The sequence below is a fragment of the Aquila chrysaetos genome (assembly GCF_900496995.4).
Source record: "Aquila chrysaetos chrysaetos chromosome W unlocalized genomic scaffold, bAquChr1.4 W_unloc_1, whole genome shotgun sequence".
In the NCBI taxonomy this organism is placed as follows: domain Eukaryota; kingdom Metazoa; phylum Chordata; class Aves; order Accipitriformes; family Accipitridae; genus Aquila; species Aquila chrysaetos.
In genome coordinates, this window is record NW_024470321.1 from 5,641,606 (window position 1) to 5,660,409 (window position 18,804).

General features: G+C 47.6%; 1 long non-coding RNA gene and 1 pseudogene across 1 annotated transcript; one reads left to right on the forward strand and one right to left on the reverse strand.

Moving 5' to 3' along the window:
- Positions 1–18,804, reverse strand: part of LOC121232905 — a 99,057-nt pseudogene that overhangs the window by 36,370 nt on the left and 43,883 nt on the right.
- LOC121232906 lies at positions 6,956–9,443 on the forward strand. Its single transcript, XR_005931754.1, has 2 exons — positions 6,956–7,005; positions 9,380–9,443. It is a non-coding gene; the product is annotated as an uncharacterized LOC121232906 (long non-coding RNA).

Here is an 18,804-nt window from a genome sequence, read left to right on the forward strand (position 1 = left end):
TACCCTGTGTGTCAGCAAGTTCGTAGATGCTACAAAACTGGGAAGAGTGGCTGATACACCAGATGAGTGTGCTGCCATTCAGAGGGACTCCAACAGGCTGGAGAAATGGGCAGAGAGGAACCTCATGAAAAGGATCTGGGCATCTTAATGGATAACAAGTTGACCATGAGGCAGCAGTGTACCCTTGCCAAGGAAGGCCAACCCCCTACTGGGATGATTCTTGTACAGGAGACAAAGCTTCTTTTAAGTTGCCCATTAAAAAGGACTTTATAATCTTGAATTTAAAAATTAGAACAGAATAGACTAGTTCCAGTTGGAAGGGACCTACAATGATCATCTAGTCCAACTGCCTGACCACTTCAGGGCTGACCAAAAGTTACAGCATGTTATTAAGGGCAATGTCCAAATGCCTCTTAAACACTGACAGGCATGGGGCATTGACCACCTCTCTAGGAAGACTGTTCCGGTGTTTGACCACCCTCTCGGTAGAGAAATGCTTCCTAATGTCAAGTCTGAACCTCCCCTGACGCAGCTTTGAACCATTCCCACGCGTCCTGTCACTGGATACCAGGGAGAAGAGATCAGCACCTCCCTCTCCACTTCCCCTCCTCAGGAAGCTGCAGAGAGCAATGAGGTCACCCCGCAGCCTCCTTTTCTCCAAACCAGACAAACCCAGATTCTTTAGCCGCTCCTCATAGGACATGCCTTCCAGCCCTTTCACCAGCTTTGTTGCCCTCCTCTGGACACATTCAAGGACCTTAACATCTTTTTTAAACTGTGGGGCCCAGAACTGCACACAGTACTCAAGGTGAGGCCGCAACGATGCTAAATACAGCGGGATAATCACCTCTCTTGACCAGCTGGTTATGCTGTGTTTGATGCACCCCAGGATGTGGTTTGTCCTCTTGGCTGCCAGGGCACACTGCTGACTCATATTGAGCTTACCGTCAGCCAGCACCCCCAGATCCCTTTCTGCAGGGCTGCTCTCCAGCCACTCCTCTCCCAATCTATATTTGTGTCCAGCATTACTCCATCCCAGGTGCAGAATCCGGCATTTGTTCTTGTTAAATTTCATGCCACTGATGATTGCCCAATGCTCCAGTCTATTCAGATCCCTCTGCAAGGCCTCTTGTCCCTCGAGAGAGTCAACAGCACCTCCCAGTTTGGCATCATCAGCAAACTTACTAAGGGCGCATTCAACTCCTGCATCCAGATCGTTAATAAAAATATTGAACAGGACTGGCCCTAGAATTGAACCCTGAGGAACACCGCTGGTGACTGGTCGCCAGCCAGATGTACCCCATTCACTACAACCCTTTGAGCCCTGCTGTCCAGCCAGTTCTTCACCCAGCACACCATGTACCTGTTCGTCTCACAGTTGGACAACTTGTCCAGAAGGGCACTGTGAGGGACAGTATCAAAAGCCTTACTGGAGACCCTAAGGCCCAGGGTTTTTTAAGTAAGTTTCATGAATTTCACCTAGAAGCAGAAAAGAAGTAACCGTCAAACAAATGTGTAGTGGCATTACGTGCCCTGCAGTTCATTCCAATAAAGAAGTGATCTTCTGAAATTCACTCATGAATTCAGAAAGTTCCTATATACATCCTAGGGTTTTAGCAAGACAGAAATGCAATTACATGGACCTCAACTCCAAAATAAATTTGCTACATCCATGTGCATACCTACTCATTTATTAGGGTGCACACAGTAGAACTTTAATTTGTGAAGTGAGTGTGGTGGGTTGACCTTGACTGGCCACCAGGTGCCTACCAACCCGCTCTCTCACTCTGCCTTCTCTGCAGGACAGGGGGAGAATATAAGATGAAAAACTCATGGGTCGAGATAAAGGCAGTGTAATGAAGAAAAGCAAAGGCAGCGCTAATAACTACTGTGAGATGAAGCACTACTAGATACATGATGGTTATATTGGTTTTCCCCAAACCAGTTTTCATGCAACTTAAAGGTAATGTATAACAGACCACCAAGGCATTACCAAGGTTACACATTCAAAGAAGATGAATTTTTGTAAATACTGTGTCTTCAGCTGCTGTTGTTGTGTTATCAGGAGAGCTAATAAAACTGGCTAGTAGGCAGAGCTCATCTTATTTGAGCTATTGCCTGCTAGAGCCTTTGAATCCTAAGGTTTTGTCTCTTGTCCTGGGCCTGTCCTGACAAGTAGCTTAAAGAGACCCTCCCTGCTGGGAATACCAGGTCTGGTCCCAAGCCCCTGCAGGTGTGTCTGCAGAGGATGGTGTTAAAGTTCTGCAGTGTTGTGCAGAACATATACAACTGAGGATGAGAGATGGTTACTGGGTGAGATACGGGAGAAGACTCAAGCCTCAATAGAGCAGCTTTGTCATTGTATGGAGGCTCTAGAAAGGGCAGGCTCTGTTTCACCTCCCTGTTCTCCCCCTACTACTATTCTTTTGCGTGGTGGTGTTTTTCCCCTGCTTGTTCTCTCCCTCCCCATTTACTGGGGATATGGAACCCTCCCTCTCTTTTTGCATTTCTTATGGTGGTTTTCTTGGAGGGTTGGGATAGTGCTTCTCCCAGTGATTGCGCAAAGGTCAGCTTTATTTTGTCCCATTTAGGGGGCAAGGCCTTACAGTGGGCTAGGTCTTTGCATGCTCAAGGAGATGGGGTTTTGGATGATTCTACCTCCTTGCTTGCGAGGATGATGGATTTCTTTGGGGAACTCGTGCTTCAACCTCATTTTCTAACCCTCTGCTCAGTCTGCACCAGAGGGGGCAGAGTGTGGCAGAAAGTACACCGTGGATTTCCCGAGTTTATCTCACTAGAGATAAGCCTGGGGGCGGCAAGCCAATGCTTGAGGGACAGTGTGCTAGCAAGGTCCCACGATCTGCCATCTCAGCAGAGTTAGGGGATGGAGATCCACGTGGCAGCAAAGACGCAAGGGTTATTGATGTGTTAGAAACCACGGAAGTGCCTGAGAACAGTCACATAGGAATTAAGGCTTGTCCCCCCAAAAAGGTGGCAGGATCAATGGCCCAACTGAAGTGCATCTACACCAATGCACGCAGCATGGGCAACAAACAGGAGGAGTTGGAAGCCACTGTGCAGCTGGAAAACTATGATGTAGTTGCAATCACAGAAACATGGTGGGATGACTCACACAACTGGAGTGCTGCAATGGATGGCTATAAACTCTTCAGAAGGGATAGGCAAGGAAGGAGAGGCGGTGGGGTAGCCCTGTATGTTAAGGAGTGTTTTGACTGTGTAGAGCTTGGCAATGGTGATGAAAGGGTTGAGTGTTTATGGGTAAGAATCAGGGGAAAGGCCAACAAGGCAGATATCATGGTGGGAGTCTGTTATAGACCACCCAACCAGGATGAAGAGGCAGATGAAATATTCTATAAGCAGCTAGGAGAAGTCTCAGGATTGCTAGTCCTTGTCCTCGTGAGGGACTTGAATTTACCAGATGTCTGCTGGAAATACAATACAGCAGAGAGGAAACAGTCCAGGAGGTTCCTAGAGTGTGTGGAAGATAACTTCCTGACACAGTTGGTGAGTGAGCCAACTAGGAAAGGTGCTCTACTGGAGCTGTTGTTCGTGAACAGAGAAGGACTTGTGGGTGATGTGATGGTTGGAGGCCGTCTTGGGCATAGCTATCATGAAATGCTAAAGTTTTTGATTCTCGGAGAAGTAAGGAGGGGGGTTAGCAGAACTGCCACCTTGGATTTCCAGAGGGCAAATTCTGGCCTATTTAGGGGCCTGGTTGACAGAGTCCTTTGGGAGGCAGTCCTGAAGGGCAAAGGAGTCCAGGAAGGCTGGACATTCTTCAAGAAGGAAATCTTAAAGGCACAGGAGCAGGCCATCCCTATGTGCCAAAAGACAAGCTGTTGGGGAAGAAGACCGGCCTAGCTGAACAGAGAGCTTTGGCTGGAACTGAGGAAAAAAAAAAGAGAGTTTATGACCTTTGGAAGAAGGGGCAGGCAACTCAGGAGGACTTCAAAGATGTCATGAGGTTATGCAGGAGAAAATTAGAAGGGCCAAAGCCCAACTAGAACTTAATCTGGCTACTGCTGTAAAAGACAATAAAAAATGTTTCTGTAAATACATTAACAACAAAAGGAGGGCTAAGGAGAATCTCCATCCTTTATTGGATGTGGGGGGAAACATAGTGACAAAGGATGAGGAAAAGGCTGAGGTGGTACTTTGCCTCAGTCTTTAATAGTAAGACCAGTTGTTCTCGGGGTACCCAGCCCCCTGAGCTGGAAGACAGGGACAAGGAGCAGGATGAAGCCCCCATAATCCAAGGGGAAATGGTTAGCGACCTGCTACACCATTTAGACATACACAAGTCTATGGGGCCAGATGGGATCTAGCCAAGGGTACGGAGGGAGCTGGTGGAAGTGCTCACCAAGCCACTTTCCATCATTTATCAGCAGTCCTGGCTAACCGGGGAGGTCCCAGTTGACTGGAGGTTAGCAAATGTGATGCCCATCTATAAGAAGGGCCGGAAGGAGGATCTGGGGAACTACAGGCCTGTCAGTCTGATCTTGGTGCTGGGGGAGGTTATGGAGCAGATCATCTTGAGTGCCATCACATGGCACGTACAGGACAAGCAGGGGATCAGGCCCAGTCAGCATGGGTTTATGAAAGGCAGGTCCTGCTTGACTAACCTGATCTTCTTCTATGACAAGGTGACCCGCTTAGTGGACAAGGGAAAGGCTGTGGATGTTGTTTACCTGGACTTCAGTAAAGCCTTTGACATCATTTCCTACAGCATTCTCCTGGAGAAACTGGCTGCTCATGGCTTTGACGGGGATACTCTTTGCTGGGTAAAAACATGGCTGGATGGCTGGGCCCAAAGAGTTGTGGTGAATGGAGTTAAATCCAGTTGGCGGCCGGTCACAGGTGGTGTTCCCCAGGGCTCAGTGTTGGGGCCAGTTCTGTTTAATATCGTTATCAATGATCTGGACGAGGGGATCGAGTGCACCCTCAGCAAGTTTGCAGATGACACCAAGTTGGGAGGGAGTGTTGATCTGCTTGAGGGTAGGAAGGTTCTACAGAGGGATCTGGACAGGCTGGATTGATGGGCTGAAGCCAATTGTATGAAGTTCAACAAGGCCAAGTGCCGGGTCCTGCACTTGGGTCACAGCAACCCCATGCAGTTCTACAGGCTTGGGGAAGAGCAGCTGGAAAGCTGCCTGGTGGAAAATGACCTGGGGGTGCTGGTTGACAGCCAGCTGAATATGAGCCAGTAGTGTGCCCAGGTGGCCAAAAAGGTCAATAGCATCCTGGATTGTATCAGAAATAGTGTGTCCAGCAGGACTAGGGAAGTGATTGTCCCCCTGTACTCAGCACTGGTGAGGCCGCACCTCGAGTACTGTGTTCAGTTTTGGGCCCCTCACTACAAGAAAGACATTGAGTTGCTGGAGCGTGTCCAAAGAAGGGCAACGAACTTAGTGAAGGGTCTAGAGCACAAGTCTTATGAGGAGCAGCTGAGGGAACTGGGGTTGTTTAGCCTGGAGAAAAGGAGGCTCAGGGGAGACCTTATCACTCTCTATAACTACCTGAAAGTAGCAAGGTGGGTGTCAGTCTCTTTGCCCAAGTAACAAGAGGTAGGACAAGAGCAAACGGCCTCAGGTTGTGCCAGAGGAGGTTTAGATTGGATATTAGGAAAAATTTCTTCACTGAAAGGGTTGTCAAGCATTGGAACAGGCTGCCCAGGAAAGTGGTTGAGTCACCATCCCTGGAGCTATTTAAAAGATATGTAGGTATGGCGCTTAGGGAGATGGTTTAGTGGTGGACTTGGCAGTGTTAGGTTTACAGTTGGACTTGATGATCTTAAAGGTCTTTTCCAACCCAAATGATTCTATGATTCTATGTCAATCCACATGTTGTCAGAGCTGAATTGTGGGGATGACCCTTTGTTACATCTCTATATTCTTGACTTGGCCAGTGACATCTGTAGAGATGTAGCCTGGGGGTTGGCGCTGTCAGATTTGTAGCCTTCCATTAAACATGCATCTGAAGGGGTGTAGCTCCTGCTCTTGCCTGGTTCTGCTCTGGCTTCGGGCCCCCATTCCCCCCGGAGGCCCTCTCTGCTTGGCAGGGGGGCGGAACAGGCATGGCGGTGGGGGAAGCAATGCAAATAGGGGCAGGGTTTGCCTGGTCCACTTCTCCCCCTGCTGAGGACTCAGCAGAGAAGAGGGTTGGTTTGGCTACCTTCGGGGACAGTTGGGATTTTCTGCCCTTTTCTGAATCGCCCCTTTCAGCACCCGCCATTGTGGAGTCAGGAAACTGAGGGGGAACCCACCACGGGGGCAAGGGGAGGGGGTCCCACTGAGTGGCAGACCCTGCTTCTGCAGCTCTCTGTCACCTCAGGATGCTGGGAGTTTATTTCTTTCTCTGTCCTCTCTATGCCCTTTTATCCAATCATCCTGGGCATGCCTTGGTTAATCTGGCATGATCCCATGGTTCATTGTGATATCATGTTTCCATACATTCTGTATGGTATGTCTAAATATTTTGATGGTTTTAATATTTTGTACCAGCCGTGGAAACTGGTTTGCTGCTAGGTGACTGTAAAAGTGAGATTTGGTAAATAATTATTAGAAATCTTATCCTAACACTATGATTGAAACAATAGACAAAAGTATAGCCAAGCAATTAACTAGTAGAGGTAGTTACTCATAAGTTTGGCAGTTCTTGGCTCTTATGACTAGATGTTCCTGTACACTACATGAGAACAATGTTGAAATTGATCACATGTGATTGAAATTGCGCTAAGCTTCAAGATCAAAGAACAAGGACAAGAACAAAGACTTCAAGGAAAGCCAACAAGAACTTCAAATGGGTTGGTGGTCGCAAAAGCAGCCCTTCGACTCAAATGGATCCTTCATTGCGCGTGATCGGATATAGGCAGTACTATGATAATCAGTTATAATCATTTTTATGTATATGTATACTAATCTGATTAATATGCCATTAGTTATTCTATATAACCTGTTTGTGCTAAAGCTGTGGCCTGCACGCTAGGTGGAACTATCCCCCGTGCATCCAGCGCTGCAATAAATGAATGCCTGCTTTCTAAAACTCCAAAACGAGTCTTAGAGAGTTTCTTCGACCGGCTTTTCGGTATTACTTCAACTGGCTTTTTGGTATAATTTTGGCGACCCAGATTGGACGAGGCTTCTGAGACTCGACAGACATGGGATCGCAGGACCTCCAGCCAGCACCGAGATTTCTTGGGGAGACCCTTGATCCCCGTTCCCTGGGCTCACAAGCCAAGGCCACTGGTAAGGTTTTATTTAAAGGCATCCTTTTGATTAATCTGGTTCTAGTATTCTGGTCTGGTACTCTTACCTGTAAGCCTGACTAAGAGAGGTCAGCAAGGAAGAGATATAAAAGGATCCTTAAAAATCTGGTATTCTGGTAGAAGTACTTCTCTGGTAAAGGGTAGTTGTCTCGCTGATTGAAGGCAGAGATACCCATTTGGTTTGGTCTCGGTACTTTGATTAAGGCTTTGGGATTTGACTATTGATTTTGGATATGACCTTGGATTGATTGATTCTGTTTGGTATTTTGACTTAGGCTTTGATATTTGATTTTCCAATTTTGATTTTTGTATATTGAAGGTATTGATAATGGGAACAGGACAGTCGAGTGAACTCCCTAAAAAATCACCTCTGGGGTGTGTTTTAAAGCACTGGAAACAGCTGGGGGATGTCCTGGGTGGTAACATGCAGAGAGAAGATTTGATTAAATATTGTAATCATTGGTGGCCTCTGTATAAGCTTGATGAAGGGGAAAAGTGGCCTGTGAATGGAACACTAAATTATAACACCATGTTACAACTTATGTTATTTTTGAGACGTGAGCAGAAATGGGATGAAGTTATGTATTGTGATTTGTTCTTTACCTTAAAGAATCATCCTGAGTGGCAAAAGGATTGTGGAATTAATATGCCACCCAGCGATCCTTTTGTGCTATCTTTAGAAAAAGAAGGAAACAAACAGGTGTTGTTTTGCATGTTGTATTGGGCAAAGATGTTTAAAGTTATACAAGCAAGAATGAGAGGATGATACTGAAATGATAATTGGATCTCAAAGGGCCCCACCTAGAGCTGCTCCCAGAAATAGTGATGAAAGAGAGCCCATGAATAGTTCTGTTGCAGGGCGAACAAGAGCTAAACAGAGCAAAGTTATTCAAGCTCCTCTTCATCAGGCACTTGGGACTGAGGGTGTGGCAACTATTAAAGTACCCTTTTCTATTGTGGATTTAAATAATTGGAAAGTAGCAGCTGGGAGCTATCGGGAAAACCCTGATCAAACAGCCCATGCTTTTGAAACAATGATTCAGACTCAGGATCCTGATTGGAAAGATATACAAGTAATAATGGATGTACCTTTTGATAGTACAGAAAGAGATATGATCTGGAGGGCTGCTAAAACCCAGGTAGAAGCACAAGTGGCTTCTGGAGTATTACAGGGAACAGTGGAACAAAATTTTCCATCTACTGATCCCAAATGAGATCCTAATAATTTGGCTCAGAGAAGACTGTTAGATCAGTATCAAAAATGGGTTCTATTCAGAATTAGAAATGCTATGCCTAAGGCAATTAACATGTCTAAATTATATGAAATTAAACAAGATAGAAAAGAGTCTCCCACTGAATTTCTAAGCAGATTAAAAGATGCTGCTAGGAAATATACTAATCTGGATCCTGAGTCTGAAGAAGGAAAAGCTCAATTGGCTCCTTTATTTATAGGACAATCCTCTGATGATATCAGAAGGAAATTACAAAAATTACAAGGAGCAGATTCTCGAGATTGGGGAAAATTATTAGAAGTTGCTTGGGTGGCATATAGAAATAGAGATGAATTACAGAATAAAATGAATGCAAGGTTAGTAGCTGCTCTGGAAGTAGGAGCTGGCATGGGACGAGGCAGAGGAGTTATTCCTCAAGGAAGGGGACGTGGTCAAAGAATAGGATGAGGGAGAGGAAATGGATTGGGGTAACCAGCGGGATTAAACCAGCCCCTGGGACCGAATCAGTGTGCATACTGTAAACAAGAAGGACACTGGAAAGGGGAATGTCCCGAGACCTACAAGGTCACAAGTGATCCCAATTTCGACCACACAATCTCAGCAAGTTCCCCCTTTCTTGGGAAAGTTGAGTGAAAGTATCTGACGGGGACCGGAGGGGAGTCTCCCAGCAGAACCTCTGGTTACAGCTAACCTGGGAGAACAGAAAATTGAATTTTTAGTTGACACTGGAGCCACCTTTTCAGTTTTAAACACCTTAGAGGGGGGGTTAAGTTCTGAAGAAATTAGTGTTGTTGGTGCAATAGGTGAACAAGAGACTAGACCCTTCTTTAAACCTTTGACAAAACCTTTGACCTTCTGCTAGGTGGAACTATACCCCGTGCATCCAGCGCTGCAATAAAGAATGCCTGCTTTCTAAAACTCCAAAACGAGTCTTAGTTTCTTCGACTGGCTTTTCGGTATCAGTTGGGCACAGGGACGAATTTACCTTCCTGCCGCTGAGGCGGTGGCTGCTCCTGCTCTCCCTCCTCCTGCCGCGGCCGGCGGGGTACAGGGGGCTCTGGCGGCGTTAGTTGGCCAGGGTTCCAGGCTAGTGCCTGCCGGGTGTCCCCGAGCCATCTGCTGGCTGTTGGGGGGCACTGCCGCCAGAAGTTAGGGATTTTTGCACGTCTTTGAGCAAAAGCAAGTAGCGACCCTACCCTCTGCCCCCCCCATCGGGTGTATCATTGGTCTATAGTGCTGTTACCAGACGCTCCTCTCCCCTTGGGTCGTATCTATCCTCTGTCACGGCCAGAGGTGGTGGCCTTGACAGCTTATAGTGAGGATGGCTTAGCCCAGGGTTTTATTTGATACTCCACTTCACCCCTTGGTGCCCTTGTATTTTTTGTAAAGAAGAAGGATGGAGACTTGAGGCCATGTGTGGACTACTGGGGATGGGGTGGAAATTGTAATGGAAATACCTTTAAATTGTTGTAACCCATACCACCACCCGAAACACCATCCTGAGCCTTGAAAAGCATGGTCTGTAGCAGCACAGCACCCCAGAAAGAATTGAGTCAGACAATGGGACTCATTTTCCTAAACAACCTCATAGACACCTGGGCCAAGGAACATGGTATTGATTGTATCACATCCCCTATCACGCACCAGCCTCTGGGAAGATTGAACGATACAATGGACTATTACAACTTATACTGAGAGCCATGGGTGCTGGGATATTCAAGCACTGGGATGCAAATTTAGCAGAAGCCATGTGGCTGATAACACCAGAGGATCTGCTAACTGGCCTGGCCCTGCGCAAACAAAACCCCTACCTACTGCAGAAGGAGATAAGGTCCCCGTACTGCACATAAGGAATTGGCTGGGAAAAACGGCATGGGTTACTCCTTTTCCTCAGGGACCCAATTGCACTTGGTAGGTAATGCGGAAGGATGGGGAAATCCAATGTGTACCTGTGGCAGTACACCCGCCCCAACAGGAAACAAAACCTCTCCAGGCAGGGAGGAGAGGAAAAAAACCCCATATACCCTAGAGGCCGCAGGTTGAAAATTGAACTGACCAATCGAGATGCGCCAGGTATACTGAAGTGACCTTTTGGCCAATAGGGACTAAATGACCACAGATGTTACAATACAAAAATCAGTTTTGTACTTACAAGTTAAAATTGTAACTACAGGGAATTGTGTTAGGTACAATGAATCATGATGGGTATAACCATAGAAACCTCATATATTTTCTGTCAAATTTTGTGTTTAAGAACTAACATTATGATTGAAACAATAGACAAGAGTGTAGCCAGGGGACTAGCTAATAGAGGTAATTACAAGAGTGTAGTTAAGTGATTAACTAGTATTTACTCATAAGTTTGGCAGTTCTTGGCTCTTATGACTAGATGTTCCTGTACACTACATGAGAACAATGTTGAAATTGATCACATGTGACTGAAATTGTGCTAAGCTTCAAGATCAAAGAACAAGGACAAGAACAAAGACTTCAAGGACAGCCAGCAAGAACTTCAAATGGGTCGGTGGTCGCAAAAGCAGCCCTTCGACTCAAATGGATCCTTCATTGCGCATGATCGGATGTAGGCAGTACTAAGATAATCAGTTGCAATCATTTTTATGTATATGTATACTAATCTGATTAATATGCAATTAGTTATTCTATATAACCTGTTAGTGCTAAAGCTGCGGCATGCACGCTAGGTGGAACTATGCCCCGTGCATCCAGCGCTGCAATAAACGAAGTGCCTGCTTCTTAACTTCTCATTGCTGTTAAGGAGTTTTATTCCGGATTTTGGCAACACAGATCATATTCGACAAGGGTATTAAAGGGGGTCCCGCTGCAGGACATTTTGAGTCAGTCCTCCTCAGAGCAGCGGGTCTGCAGTCAGGGACTCTCCCCTTGGGTCGGGACACCGCCGGAGGTAATTCCTCAAGGTTGAGAGCCCTCATCTTTTAGGTGAGTGATATGCGCATTTTGCGTCATCATTTTAAATCTTAAGAATTCTTAAGTTGGCTGTGTAGTATTCATTCCCCTTACATCATTGAGCCTGTGGTTTACAAATGTTACTGGAGTTCTAACTAACTTTTTACTGAAGAATAAATCTGAGCTTTAACACCTGTTGGATTTGATTGTGCGTGCCTCTGTAACATTTTAAATTGGCATAGTCGGCAGGATGGTGTTAATAGAGGAATTATTATGGAAGCACGGCTGTAGCCCTTCCCCCCCAGAGATAGAATGGGCAAGGGAGCGGACGCATCTATTGGAACGAAAGATTGAAATTATGCTAGCACAAGAAAAAAAAAAACCCCAGTATTACCCAAATCCGAAAGTTAATCATGGGTACGGACCCTGAGGATTGGGATTGTAATGAACGGGTTAACTTTGTTCATGAAATCGAGAAGGGGGAAGAGACATATTGAGAGTTAACATATGCCTTGTGTAAATAACAAAGCTTGCTTAAATGATGCGTAAAGGTCAGGGGAAGAGGACAATGGCTATAACTTACTAGATAAGGAGGGAAAAGAACAACAGCTATAACTTACTAGATAAGGAGAGGAAGGACAACAGCTGCAGTTTACCAAGACTGTATTTCTCCACATCAAAAGACATTCTACATCTAAGGATACTTATCCTTGAGAAAATTTACCGAATCTGCATAGTAACAGACCTGCACGAATGAAGAAAGAAGAAGCAGGACAAGGCGGAGACTTACAAGAAAGGGGTACATGAAATGTATATAAGGAATGTAACGGTAACATAAAGTTGCGAGCCTGTGGCGGAGCATTGCCTCCCCGGCCGCCCAGCGCTGTTTTGCTCTCTTATCGCTTGCTAATAAATTCGATTTTTTTATCCAATACAAATTGGCTCCTCCAATTTGTCACGAGCGTTTATAACAGGGATGGGGACATCTGGGGAGACTCTGATGAAAACAGCTCTGAAGAGGTAGAGGAATTGGAGGAAAGGGACGTGTGACCCCTTATTAAAACAGAAAGGCACACGGGTCCACACGGTGGGAGCCCCCGAACCACTATTCGCACAACCCCTTGGTCGGGACCCGAACTCAGCGAGTTACAAGCTAAGTTTTCATGCAAGCAGGGTGAAACCAAACTATTGGTGGAGAGTTTCTTTAATGGGGGAGATCGGATATTGTTGAGTGATGGCAAAGCGAGAGGTTACTGGGGACCGGGAGTGTTCCTGAGTGACGGACCGGCGGGTGATCAGTCGATAACGTCCCGAGTAGCCTACTGGGCTGGGGGTGCGGACCCCAGGGAGAGAGGAGAACCTATTACTATCCGGGTAAAGGGACTGTGGAGTTAACGGAGGGAGTGCAAAAAGCCGCCTGTGTTCAGGCTATGTATGATAGAGGGCAGCAAGGGATACCGATGACTGCACCGGTGGACCCCCCTTATTAGAGGTCTGCCGGACGCTTTAAAGATACACGTCCAGTCCGTCAGAGAAAGAATCCAGGGGGCCATTGATCGTAACCAGCAGAACCCCCAGAGGCCGCCCGCGCACGTGATGACCTGGGCGGAAGTACAGCACAGCATAGTAGTTCACGGGCGCGAGATGGGACGGGCGGAGCCGAGCGGTGGCACGGAGGGCAGCAGGAAGGTCCGCCCAGCCGGTTGTAAACCCCGCCCCGAGCGGTCTCGAACTCGCGGTCGGTCGGGTCGGAACTGCGATCCCGGAAGGGACGCTCTCTGGCGGAAGGCACCGGCCCTGGGGGCAGCCCGAGCCGTGCTGCACGGGCAGTCCGCTGGCGGCGTCCGGGAGTGGGATTGCTGGAGGGGAAAGCTGGAGACCAAAGGGAAGCGCCAGCAACCCCGCCCCCTCGGGAAGAGAAACGGGACCCTTTCGCGGCACTGCGAGAGGAACTGGAAGGGCTAAGAAACTAGAAGCTGCGGTTTGGGGTTCAGGCTGCCCAGTCAGCATGGTGAATACCTGCTAATGGTCTGCTGATAAGGAGCCTTATATACACATTCCTGTGGGCCCCAAACAGATAAGTTTAGAATTCTTAATCGATACAGGAGTCCAAATTAGTGTTTTAAGCGAGCGACAAGCTAGTGAGCTGGGAATGAAACCATCGAGAAAGGCTATAAACATTATAGGAGTGACAGGGGCGACAGAAAAATGCCCCATAGCTCGAACTCAATTTTGGTTACTGGGGGAAAAGAGAATGACAGCTGTGGAGGTGGCTTTAAGCCCCTATGAGGGAAATATACTGGGATTTGATGTGCTGGCAGGCAAACAATGGTACCTACCCAATGGCAGGGTGTGGAGCTTTGGGGGCAGGGAGGCAGAGGCTATCCATGTGAGAACATTGCAGGTTGCTCCTGCACTACTGCAATCTAAAGTAACCCGTGTCCCTCAATACCCACTTCCAGCCGCGGCCAAATGGGGCATTTCGGAAGTAATTAATGATCTGGAGAAAAGAGAGATCATAAGTCACACACATTCTCCTTATAATTCTTCTGTTTGGCCAGTCTGCAAATCAGATGGAAGGTGGCAACTAAGAATTGATTACAGGAGATTGAACAGTAATACCCCACCATTAACTGCTGCTGTTCCAAGTATTACCTCAGTAATAACAGCAATACAGGCTGTGGCCCATCCATGGATGGCTGCTTTAGATGTCAAGGATATGTTTTTTATGGTTCCCCTAAGGGAAGAGGACAAACCCCAGTTCGCCTTCACTTGGGAAGGGACACAATACACTTTTAATCGACTTCCCCAGGGATATAAGCACTCCCCCACTATTGCCCACAATGCTTTAGCCAAGCTCCTTGATGCTGTGGAAGTACCATCAGGCGTTCACATATATCAATATATAGATGATATCCTTGTCGGTGGGGATAACAAGGAACAGGTACGGCAAGTGGCTGAGGCCATCTGGAATCTGTTAGTCAAGAATGGGCTAGACGTTCCATCTTCTAAATGTCAAGGTCCTGGACAAGAAGTCAAATTCCTGGGGGCATGGTGGATAGCTGGAGTAGTTGCGGTACCTGACGATACCCTGTCAGCTATTGAAAAGGGACAGACTCCAGGCAATAAAACGGAATTACAAAAGCTGTTAGGTACTTTGGGCTACTGGAGAAAACATATACCAGGGTGTCCTGGGTTCAGCTGGGATAGAGTTAATTTTTACAGGAACCTGGGAGGTGGGGGGGCATAGCCGGGGCAGCTGACCTGAACTAGCCAAGGAGCTATTCCATACCATGTGACATCATGCTCAGTATATAAATGGGGAGTGGGTCGGGGGGAGGGCTCTCCTGCTCTCGACTTTCGGTGGGGGAAGTGGCGGAGCGTCGGGTCCCGGGTGGTGAGCAGTTGCACTGTGCATCACTCTTTTCTGTATACTCTTTCATTAGTACCGTCGTTGTTGTTGTAACTTTTTTTGCGTTGTCCCAGTAAACTGCCCTTATCCCAACCCTCGAGGTTCCAGTTTTTTTCTTTTCTCTCCTCCGTCTCCCCCCTATCCCACCGGAGGGGGGCGGGAGGAGTGAGCGAGTGGCTGCGTGGTCCTTTGTTACCGGCTGGGCTGAAACCACGACAGTCCTTTTTGGCGCCCAACGTGGGGGGCACGAAGGGTTGAGATAACGACAGATCTGGCTAGAGCGTGTTGAAACAAATTTGTCATACGCATTCCTTATATTAGATAAATAGATGTTAGTCACAATGTTGATTAATTTGTTTACATGGTGGCGTTTTGTAAGTCCTTATATGCTCTATGTATTGCCTGTAGTTACGTTTCTCACCTCTGGGAGAGTGATTGGGATTATCATTTTGCTGTACTGGGCAATGTCGACTTGTGAAATGATTACATCACTGGTCATGAGGTTAAGCTGGTATCTGTATGAGGCAGTGATATCATTTCCATACTTTGGGCACCTTCTATCGGATTTTATTGGTAATTACAGCCAATCCATGGGGGAGTTAGGGGGGGATACTTCCCCCCGTCCGTTCGCCTCCCTTTTCTCCTTCCGACTAATTACAACAGCTTTTGAGAACTTTGAATATCCTTGGGATGCGCAAGCCAGTGTGCTGTTAGTGCTATGCCTCCTGAATATGTTTCAGGTCTTGTTTAGGGCTACAAAAAGGCTCTTTAAGAGTACCACCCAGAGATCTGCCCCAAAGCTGGATATTCATGGGTGGCACGGCATGTGGGAGGATATGGGCAGGTATCTAGAGAACTTCTCACCCCCAGTGGCTTGGAAGTTCACTCCCGAACAACTACAGAACCCTCATGAAGTGGTAGAATATTTGAAAGGAAAATGCTGTGGCTATTCCAAAGACGTACAACTCGCTGCACTGTGCTGGGCCCTGGCCAGTATCTACCAAACACTGCTTGATATTAGGCAGCACCCTCAGGGAGAAAAGGGGGAAAAGATGGAAAACAGGACAGCAGGCACCGTGGCTACCCCAACCCCTACAGCAGGCACCATGGCTACCCCTACCCCAGCAACAGGCACCGTGGCTACCCCTACCCTGGCAACAGGCACCGTGGCTACCCCTACCCCGGCAACAGGCAGCGCGGCTACCCCAACCGCAGTGACAGATACTGCAGCTAAACCAGAGAACCAACCTGTGCCAGTATCAGTCGCCCCTGTACAGAAAAAGAAACACACAAAGAAATCAGTTCGCTCAGTGAGAGATGAAGATGAACCAGGGTCATCACGAGAACAGGAGGAAGAGGCAGAACCTGAAATAATCACCCGATCTCTATCCCTGAGTGAGTTGCGTGACATGCGAAAAGATTTTAGCCGCCACCCAGGTGAGCACATTGTTACCTGGCTGCTCTGATGCTGGGATAATGGGGCTAGTAGTGTGGAATTAGAGGGTAAGGAAGCCAAGCAGTTGGGATCTCTGTCTAGCGAAGGGGGCATCGACAAGGCGATTGGGAGAAAAACACAAGTCCTCAGCCTCTGGAGGCGACTTCTGTTAGGTGTAAAGGAAAGATACCCCTTCAAGGATGAAGTTACATGTCACCAAGGCAAGTGGACGACCATGGAGAGAGGTATCCAGTACCTGAGGGAATTAGCCGTGCTGGAGGTGATTTATAATGATCCAGAAAATGCGCAGTCACCCATAGACCCAGATGAAGTCCAATGCACACAACCCATGTGGCGGAAGTTTCTACGAAGTGCACCACCAACCTATGCCAACTCATTGGCAGTAATGTCCTGGAAAGAAGGCCATGGACAAACGGTGGATGAATTGGCTGTCCAACTCCGGCAATACGAAGGAAGTCTCTCTTCCTCCCTACGGGCCTGTGTCTCGGCTGTAGAGGAATTGTCCCGAGAGTTCCAGCAATTCAAAGTGGATATGTCTTCCTCCCCACCTGTACAGGCCCGCATCGCAGCTATTGGGAGTAAGCATTCCTCTGCCCAAGAGAGAGGAGAGAGAAAGTACACACGACGGGCTAACCTGTGGTTTTACCTGCGTGACCATGGAGAGGACATGAGGAAGTGGGATGGAAAACCTACCTCAGTCCTGGATGCACGGGTACAGGAGTTGCGAGAAAAAGCAACCAGAAAAGAGGATTCTTCTTGGAAAACTGCTGCTCCAGTTTCCTGTGAGCAGTCCCCCAGATGCAGTAGATGGGCTGATCACATTTCTGATCCTCTTGAAGGGACTTCTGATCCACGTGTGCGAAAAGTGAGTAACGAATATTCTAACCAGGATTAGAGGGGCCCTGCCTCCAGCCAGGTGGAGGAGAGGGACAACCGAGTCTACTGGACAGTGTGGATTCGATGGCCTGGCACATCAGACCCACAGGAATATAAGGCTCTAGTAGACACTGGTGCACAATGCACCCTAATGCCATCAAGTTATAAAGGGGCAGAACCCATCTGTATCTCTGGTGTGACAGGGGGATCCCAAGAGCTAACCGTATCAGAAGCTGAAATGAGTCTAACCGGGAATGAGTGGCATAAACACCCCATTGCAACTGGCCCAGAGGCCCCGTGCATCCTTGGTATAGATTATCTCAGGAGGGGATATTTCAAGGACCCAAAAGGGTACCGTTGGGCTTTTGGTATAGCTGCATTGGAGACGGAGGAGATTGAACAGCTGTCTACCCTGCCTGGTCTCTCTCTCAAGACCCTTCGGTTGTGGGGTTGCTGAAGGTTGAAGAACAACAGGTGCCAATTGCTACCACGACGGTGCACCGGCGGCAATATCGCACCAACCGAGATTCCCTGATCCCCATCCATAAGCTGATTTGCCAGTTGGAGAGTCAAGGAGTGATCAGCAAGACTCACTCACCCTTTAATAGTCCCATATGGCCCGTGCGGAAATCTAATGGGGAATGGAGACTAACAGTAGATTATCGTGGGCTGAATGAAGTCACGCCACCGCTGAGCGCTGCTGTGCCAGATATGTTAGAGCTTCAATATGAACTGGAATCAAAGGCAGCTAAGTGGTATGCCACAACTGACATTGCTAATGCATTTTTTTCCATCCCTTTGGCAGCGGAGTGCAGGCCACAGTTTGCCTTTACTTGGAGGGGTGTCCAGTACACCTGGAATCGACTGCCCCAGGGGTGGAAACACAGCCCCACTATTTGCCATGGACTGATCCAGGCTGCACTGGAAAAAGGTGAAGCTCCAGAGCACCTGCAATACATTGATGACATCATCGTATGGGGCAACACGGCAGAAGAAGTTTTTGAGAAAGGGAAGAAAATAATCCAAATCCTTTTGAAGGCTGGTTTTGCCATAAAAGAAAGTAAGGTCAAGGGACCTGCACAGGAGATCCAGTTCTTAGGAGTAAAATGGCAAGACGGGCGTCGTCAGATCCCTATGGATGTGATCAACAAAATAGCAGCTATGTCCCCACCGACTAATAAAAAGGAAACACAAGCTTTCTTAGGTGTTGTGGGCTTTTGGAGAATGCATATTCCAAATTACAGTCAAATTGTAAGTCCTCTCTACCAAGTTACCTGGAAGAAGAATGATTTTAAATGGGGGCCTGAGCAACGACAAGCTTTTGAACAAATTAAGCGGGAGATTGTTCATGCAGTAGCTCTTGGGCCAGTCCGGGCAGGACAAGATGTTATAAATGTGCTCTACACTGCAGCTGGGGAGAATGGCCCTACCTGGAGCCTCTGGCAGAAAGCACCCGGGGAGACCCGAGGCCGACCCCTGGGGTTTTGGAGTCGGGGATACAGAGGATCCGAGGCTCGCTATACTCCAACTGAAAAAGAGATATTGGCAGCATATGAAGGAGTTCGAGCCGCCTCAGAAGTGGTTGGTACTGAAACACAGCTCCTCTTAGCACCCCTAC